At 41.0% G+C, this 8,984-nt stretch overlaps 1 protein-coding gene across 3 annotated transcripts in view; it reads right to left on the reverse strand.

The window, feature by feature from the left end:
• Frmd5 (FERM domain containing 5) overlaps nucleotides 1-8,984 on the reverse strand; it is a 314,393-nt gene that overhangs the window by 57,873 nt on the left and 247,536 nt on the right. The gene's annotated exons all lie outside the window — the stretch shown is intronic.

An 8,984-nucleotide genomic window follows, 5' to 3' on the forward strand; every position in this document is an offset into this window, starting at 1 on the left:
TGTTTGAGACATTTATTGCTAGCTTAATTAATTAAAAAGAACTCAGGGCCACTGCTCAAAGTAAATGGAAAGAGTAAACAGAATTCATTCAATTCTAGAAACTGCCTTGAGCAGGCCTGAGACAGTAAGCATCATAGTGAAACTATTATCCTCCAATGAGTGTGGTCATTTTACTTTGCACTGTGAGTGATAGAAATCCTATTAGAGCATCCAGTGCAGGCCTTCAGCCTCATGTAGTGAGGATGCAGGATCTTCTTGGAGTGGGTTCAGAGGCTAATGCTACTCTCTGTCCCCTAAGGCCACTACTTTCTAGACTCTACCTACATAGCATTAAGTGTCTCTGAACTTCCATATGGAAGGGCCTTTGGGGTAAAACCCTGGCTAGGCTGAGGGTAGGTAACAGTTTTATTTGTATGGCCCTGTATTTAAGATTGCAAACTCTTCACTTGTTCAGATATAGAAGAGATAAGGACCAACAGAGATGAAAGGGGGTTGATAAAGCGCCTTTTCCCACCTCATCCTGACTTAAGCAGAGGCAGAGGCAGAGCCTCTGAACCTAGGCTAGGGCAGAAGTTGAATGGGCTTTAAGATGAGTGCCCTCATTGATTTCCTGTGCGTGTGTGTTACCTTCTAGGTTAATTCTTTTTGATCTCACCTTTTCTCTAGTTCCTGGTCCCCTTCTCCTATTGGCCTCAGTTGCTTTTAAGGTATCTGCTTTAGTTTCTCTGCATTGAGGGCAACAAATCCTAGCTAATTTTTTTAGGTGTCTTACCTATCCTCATATCTCCCTTGGGTGCACTCACTTTTATCTTGTGATCAAAGTCCAATCGCCTTGTTGTGTTTGCCCTTGATCTAATGTCCACACATGAGGGAGAACATACGATTTTTGGTTTTTTGGGCCAGGCTAACCTCAGTCAGAATGATGTTCTCCAATTCCATCCATTTACCAGCGAATGATAACATTTCGTTCTTCTTCATGGCTGCATAAAATTCCATTGTGTATAGATACCACATTTTCTTGATCCATTTGTCAGTAGTGGGGCATGTGAGTCAATTCCCTGTATAGTTATCCTTATCTCAACTAGCAAAAACCCTTGTTCCTTCCTATTATTGCGTATACTCTCTCTTCAACAAAATTAGAGATAAGGGCAAAATAGTTTCTGCTGGGTATCGAGGGGGTGGGGGGGAGAGGGAGGGGGTGGAGTGGGTGGTAAGGGAGGGGGTAGGGGCAGGGAGGAGAAATGACCCAAGCATTGTATGCACATATGAATAATAAATAAATAAAAATTAAAAAAAAATAAAAGATGAGTGCCCTTGGGTTCCTAAACTTATGAGGTTCCTGAAGGTTCTCCCAGATGTGATACTTCAGTGGCTGAGTTCAACAGGTATCTTCTGGTCTTTAAGTAATCTTTGGGCCTGGAAATGTATCTCTTAATATTCACTGGAGGAGAGGTGGGGATGACATTGGATAGAACCATGGTCTAGGCTTTGTCGTGTGATGGAGAAAGCAAACAGAGAAGCCAGACTTCTGGAAGTGTGTGACTGCTTCTCCTTGGGAAGTAGGGTGAGTGGAGGAGAGGTATGAACCTTGACCTAGCATGGCCCCCAAGGCTATTGGCACATCTCTGTCACCTCTGTGCCACTGCACAGCAAAGCAACAAACACTGAGACCCAGGGTCTGCTAAAGCCTGCACAGCTGGTTGAGATATCGCCACTGGAAAAAATCTTGCGTATCTGCTGCCAAATGAGCCATTTCAAGACCATAAAATGGCTAAAAATCATTGTAAAAAATACTTAACTATACTGAAGGCCTCCCCTGGGCAAGGCACTATCTGAGCAGCCTTGAGATGACAGAGATATGGAGTTTAGAGATATTTGAAAAAGTGACTTGGGAAAAGTCATCTCTTTGATCTCAGGACATTCACTATCAGTACTACATAACTGTCCTCCCGTGTTAATGTCAACTTTCCTCCTTGAGACATGAAGTGTGGTATTCAGTGTATGCATTCATGGTTCACAGCCCAGTGCCTCGTTCATAATTCTCATGAAGTATTTGTTCATTAATTACTAAATGAATAGAACCAGGCTAATTGACAGTAGCTAATCTTACCCAATGAGCTCCTTCCTCCTGGGTCTTCAACTTCTATTACCCAGAGAGAACAGTGCAGCAAAGAACAGAGAAGGTTCAGGTTGCTCAATCTGGTCTTGGAGATGGTATCCTTGTCCAAATCAAAGTCTAACTTTCAGGATTGGTCTCATGGGATAACCTTTGTCTAATTTGCTGATCCGAACTCCATAAGCTGTACTTGTGAGGGGGAGGTAAGAGGAGGGGAAGGGAAGAGGTTGAGTGAGTCATAGCCTAAACTCCACTGAGTTCCCAAAAAGGTGTCTGCAGTGCAGCCCAGCTCCAAAGTGTTTATGCAATCAATGCATAGTCACAGGAAAGAAAAACACGCTCTGCTTTCAGGAAGGCCTTTAACTAGGCCCTTGCCATTGGGAAGGAATTAAAAGCTCAATACTGGAAAAGACTAATCATTACATTTACTTAATTGCATTGATGTGAACCTCATAGCCAAGTTCTTTTTAGGAAGTTGATGCTGAAAACACTTCTATGTTCCTGAGCTCATGTGGAATATGATTTAGGATGTTTTAACTTCTGGAAATGGTCAAGTTCCACATGTCTTTAGGGATTTCTGCTTTCCCTTATAGTTTTTCTCATGCTTTCTAATATATATCTGTAACACCTCAAGATGCCACAGCATCTCTGGGCTTTAGCATCTCAGATCAATGAGTAATTAACACAAGATTGGATACCTGTGCTACTATTTGTTACATTTCAGGTTCCTTTGGAAGTACTCTGGGATAGAGTTTTGCATGCAGGTTGTTTATTAACAAGTACTCCTGGGATCAATATCCTTGGAAGGGAGGGGAAGAAAACTGGACCAAGAAGGAGAAGTTGAACTGCCATGTAGGCCCACCATTGGCTTAGATGAACCACTGGAAGCTCTGGAGCTGAAATGGCTATTCAGAGTTATTTGGGTTAAGCCAAGACAGGCCTTACACACACTGGCTTTGAGCAATAACTGAGTGTAAGCCATTCGTTCAGTCTCCTCAGTGAACTCCAGACATCCCTACACTCCAAATGAGAATTCCTTTAAGGCCCTATTACTTTTACCTGTTCTTTCTTTCCAGGGAGACTGGAGAGAGAAGGAATGATGGGATGATTCCCTCACTTTTGCATTAACCAGAAAAAAAGAGAACTTTATTTTTGGATTGGGGAGAATCTCTCTCAAATTACAGTGGCATGGTAGTTGTCATGACAGAGGTAATGCATGAGGTACAGGAGAAGTATGGCAGGAGTGAGACAACCAGAAAGACCTCACAAAGGAAGTGATTTAAGCTGAACCTTAAAGGATGTACAGGAGCCTGCTGTGGATGAGCAGCAGAAGGAACCATAGGCACAGAGCAGGACAGGTCCTAAGAACTTCAACTAACTGCCCTGTTATAAGGAGATCTGTTGTAGGAGAGGGAGTCAAGGGCCAGATGTTGAAGGACCATGAATGCTATGGGGACTTTATTCTGCAGGTGATGGTAAGGGGTAGAAACATTTTAAGTAGTAAAGATACTTCTGTAGATTTCCTATTGGTGGAGAAGACTGGCAGAGTAGAAGTTGTGACAGTTGAGAAGTTATTATAACAATGAAAGTAAGCTATGGGCAAGAAGATAATGGTGATGAGGATAAAGAATATTTAGATGGCAGAATAAACAGTATGTCAGTTACCAGTTGAGGAGTGAAGGAAAATTAGGAATGGAGAATAATTTCCACAATTTTATTTTAGCAAGGAGGCTGGGAGAAGAAGGGTGAAAAGCTATCTTCAAATTGAACATTATCATGATGACTTTGGTGAGTGGGCCATTAATTCTTTTCAGGCTCTGACTACTGAATTAAGGAAATAATTAAGATTTCTTAGATCAGTCATTGCATTGACTTATTTTTTTAGAGCACACTGTTCTGGCAAATCCTATCTTAAAAAAATGTTTCCTAGAATAATTTCTTTCTTGCAGGTACCAATATTGAAATCAATTATCAAAGAACAGAAACCACGTTTGTGTAAACAGAAGCTTGTACACAAAGTCAAGTTTTAGATATTCTCTGAACTTGTAGCATTCTGGGCATTGGCTCTTGATGTGTTGCAATTATTGGCTAAGTTGTTATGGAGGATGGAGGGGGTTGGGTAGAGCAGGCATTGTCTTATTCCTGGTACACTCAATACTTGAGACACAGTGGGCACTCATGAATAAAAGTTGGAAAAATAAAAGTAATAAATTAGGTCTAACAAATTCAATTCTAAGTGCTCTTTTCAACAAATAACCAGAAGAACTGAAACTAATTCTTTTTTTTTTTAATTTTTATTTTATTCATATGTGCATACAATGTTTGGGTCATTTCTCCCTCCTTCCCTGCCCCCCCCTTCCTTACCCCCCTCCTTACCCCTGCTACCCAGCAGAAACTATTCTGCCCTTATCTCTAATTTTGTTGTAGAGAGAGTATAAGCAATAATAGGAAGGACCAAGGGTTTTTGCTAGTTGAGGTAAGGATAGCTACACAGGGAGTTGACTCACATTGATTTCCTGTGCATGTGTGTTACCTTCTAGGTTAATTCTTCTTGATCTAACCTTTTCTTTAGTTCCTGGTCCCCTTCTCCTATTGGTCTCAGTTATTTAAAGTATCTGCTTTAGTTTCTCTGCGTTGAGGACAACAAATGCTATCTAGTTTTTTGGGTGTCTTACCTATCCTCACCCCTCCCTTGTGTGCTCTTGCTTTTATCATGTGCTCAAAGTCCAGTCCCCTTGTTATGTTTGTCCTTGATCTAATGTCCGCATATGAGGGAGAACATACGATTCTGAAACTAATTCTATACCAGAAAACAAAGCTATTCCTGTTGACTCAGCCAAGTCTCAAAAATAATTTGAAGTTTTGTGTATTAGCGATCATTTTCACACAAAGTGAGTCAACTGCAGATATGAAATACAATTCATCTGAAGAGTCAGACCATCAGCAGGAACTTTTCTTACCTCTAAGATTATTACTTAAGAAATATATTAAAAGGTCGGGCATGGTGGTGAATACCTATAATCCCAGCACTGGAGAGGCAGAGACAGAGGAAGGACAATTATGAGTTCAAAGCCAGACTGGGCTATACAACGAGACCCCATCTCAGCAAAAACACTAGAATAAATAGGGAGGTAGAAGGGAAGGAGGGAGGAAAGGAGGAAAGAAGGAAGGGAGGGAGGAAGGAAGGGAGGGAGGGAGGAAGAAAGGAAGGGAGGGAGAGAGGGAGGAAGAAAGAAAGGGAGGTAGGGAGGGAAGAAAAGCAATATATTAAGAGAATTATTGGTGCTCATTTTTATTGTTAAATTACTATGACAGCTGTAAGATGTTTTCACTTTAAAGTTGAATCCCAAAAGATTATTTTGCATTTTCTCTAAGTAAGGGATATTGCCAAAAAAAGCTAAGCTTGCTGTATAGGCATAGAGATGGAAGGAGAGGATGTTTCAATCTTTGGTTATTTTGCATTGAATTAAGTATTTTAAGTTAATCATCTCTGCTCTGCTGTTAGGGGATGTGTTAATTTGTTTTTCACAAACCATGACTGCTAGGAATTCCCAATTTAAGAATGTGGAATTTCAACTAATATCTGAAATGATAGTCTCAAAGACAAGAATTCTTCAGACATCTGCCCCTTCCTCTTCTAGGGCATCTCGTACAAGGGCTCCTGCTGAGATGAGGACACTTCCAAACACAGTGATGCTGAAACTCATTATGATTTTCAATAACTTGCTTTTCAGAGTCTTTGGGGCTCTGACAATCTAAATTTAGTTTTGCTTAATGGAATGGCTTTGCTTTAGAAAACATTTTGTTGCAGGCTTTATAACTCTCTCCTTCCCCAAAATGAACTTAACCTTACTCATTTGGAAAAATGGGAGGGAGGTAGACATGGGGAGTGGACCAGGATTACTTAGTGATGTCTTCATTTAGGTGTTTATAATGAAGTAGAATATTTGCTACTTTCAATAACATATATAAAAGTCAAAATATAAATGAGTCATGAGTAATTAGGTATAAATAATAGCATACTATGATAACATAAATAACTTTTATAAATAACAGTCCTCCATAAAAGTGAGTTACTTTATTACTAAGGATTAAGTAGACCCAAAACTTGGATATTTTGCAACACTTTTTTGGCAGTACTGGAGTTTGAACTCAGAGCGGTAGTCACTCTATCACCTTAGACACTCTGCCAGCCCTGTTTTGTGTTGGTCTTTTTTGAGATAGGGTCTCAGCAACTATGTGCCCAAGCTGGCTTTGAACCACAATCTCTCCTGATCTCTGCCTCCTGAGTAGCTAAGATTACAGAAATGAGACACTGGTGCCTAGCTTGTGTTGAGTATTTTCGAGATAGGATCTTGTGAACTATTTGCCAGGGCTGGCTTTGAACCATGATCCTCCTGATCTCTGCTCATTGAGTAGCTAGGATTACAGGTGTCAGTCTCCAAGCATACTTGTTGACTTTTCGTAATTCCTATGGTATGAACTAGAGAGGTCCTTTGGGCGTTGAATGTGGCCTTGTGTTATTTATTGGTTTCACACATGTATGTGTTAACCTCCCGGTGACATTCAAATTCCTCAGCATAATGGTAGGATCAAGAAAGCATTCGAAAACTGGACTTGAGTCTCTAGTGGTAGAACACACGCTTTGCAAGTGTGAAGCCCCAAGTTCAAACCCCAGTCCCACCAAATAAAAACAAACAAATAAAAATAAAGGCATTCAATGATCTACCCCTGAAATGACACCCTTCAAGATTAGAGCTCTGTAAGGCTCTTGCTTCACAAAGACAAAGTTCCAAGTACTTATAAAAATAATATTTTTTCAAACTAAGTATTCAAGAAACAAAGAAGTAATTTCCATCATATTTATAATGAGATGCTACATGGAAAAAGTATAAACATTATTCACAAGTCCCAGTTCTTGTAGGCTTAGCTGGGTGTCTGTCTTAAGTATATGTAGTTAAAGGATCATCCAGAATTTGAGGTACCTCTGTCTGCCTCTCCCCCCGATAGGATTTTCCTCCTCACTTTCTAGCTGCTGTGGTTGTCCCAAACTTTGCTCTCTGTGCGTTTGAGAGAAACTGTGGATTTCTGTGAGTTTTAACTGCCTTATGTGATACCAGACAGGACATGCCCTTAAGCTGACATCCATAAACAACTGGGAAGCTCACCTACTACCATTCCTTTTTCCAGTACATTTCCTGTACTCCAGTTTCTGCCCACTTTAATGATGCTTCAATGGTGTTAGGTGGTTGCTTTTTATATTTTACCTAGTATTTATATGTGGATAGTTGGTTCAATAGGAAATACGTGGTTATTACAGAAAGCAGAAACTGGCTTGGTTAAAAATTAAATCCTATGCAAACTGATCACATGGTTAAAAAAAATTAAATCCTAGCTACTCGGGTGATGGAGATCAGGAGAATCTCGATCAGCCTGTGCAAAAAGTTCTGGAGACCCCACCTCAACCAATGGCTGGGCACAGTGGTGTGTGCCTCTCATCCCAGCTATGCAGGGAGGCACAAATAGGAGGACAGATGCCCAGGCCAGTCCAGGCATAAAGTGGGGTCCAGTCTCAAAAATAACTATCATATCTGGGCACTGGTGGCTCACCAGTAATTCTAGCTCCTCGAGAGACAGAAATCAGGAGGATCGAAGTTCAAAGACAGCCCCAGGCAAATAGTTTGAGAGACCCTATTTTGAAAATACCTAGCACAAAAAAGGGCTGATGGAGTGGCTGAAGTGGTAGAGCACCTGCCTAGCAAGTGTGAAGTCCTAAGTTCAAACCCCAGTACTGCTAAAACCAAAACAAAACCAAAAATCTATCACAAAAAGGGCTTGGAGGTATGACTCAAGTGATAGAGTGCCTCCAAGTTTGAGGAAAGATGTCATTGTAAAAACAAAAATTTTTCCCCAAATACAAAATGCAAAAAAGATTATTAAGCAAAGCCAAAGTCCTACCAGTTGTAAGCAGATTTAAATTACTAAGAAAGTCTCAACTTAGTTTTTTAAAAACCTGACATTACCTTTGCCTGTTACATTAGCTTATCATTATGAATAAAGTGGCCATTGGGTGTCTGAGCCTTTCCATGTCTGCCACGTTCCCTTCTCTGCTGACAACTGTGAGGATGCTTATTAAAAAAAGGAACAATAAGGAAAGAAGCAAGATGCAGACACACGATCAGAGGCCTTGAACTCTGACTCTGACTGCATTGAAGGGTAATGTAACCTTTGTGATGACTGCCTAGGGACACGGACAAGAGGATACACTGATGACAGAGAGCAAAAGGTCCCCTAGTTCCTTCATAAAATCTTCCCCAAAGTTGTACTTCCTCTGACTACCACCCCAATCTCTCTTACTCTCAGGTTTCTCTCTTCCAGTTCTATCTCACCCTTGCTTTCTTCTCTTTTTAATTAAAAAATTTTTTGGCAGTGTTGGGGTTTGAACTCAGTGCTAGACAAGTGTGCTACCACTTAAGCCTCAAGCCCTTTTTGCTTTAGTTTTGTTTTTAGATAGTTTCATGCTTTTGCCCTGGCTGATCACAGACTATGATCCTCCTACCTCCACCTCTCAGGTAGCTGGGATTACAGATGTGAACCATCACTCCCAGCTTGTGTGTTGCAATGAAGGTCTTGCTAACTTTTTTGCCTGGGCTGGCTTCAAACTGTGATCCTCCTATCTCCACCTACCAAGAACCTGGCTTTCTTGAACTGCCCTACCCAGCCTTCGTCTCTCTTTTCAGAGGCAAAGCTCCTGACTGTTCCAAATCTGCCTCTATTCATCTCTCTGCTCATCATGACAAAGGCAGCCTACTGGAGCAGTACCACCACGGGATTCTTCTTCCTCACAGCGTGCTGGGGTGTTCGTTGA

This window comes from Castor canadensis, chromosome 2 (assembly GCF_047511655.1).
Source record: "Castor canadensis chromosome 2, mCasCan1.hap1v2, whole genome shotgun sequence".
NCBI lineage: Eukaryota > Metazoa > Chordata > Mammalia > Rodentia > Castoridae > Castor > Castor canadensis.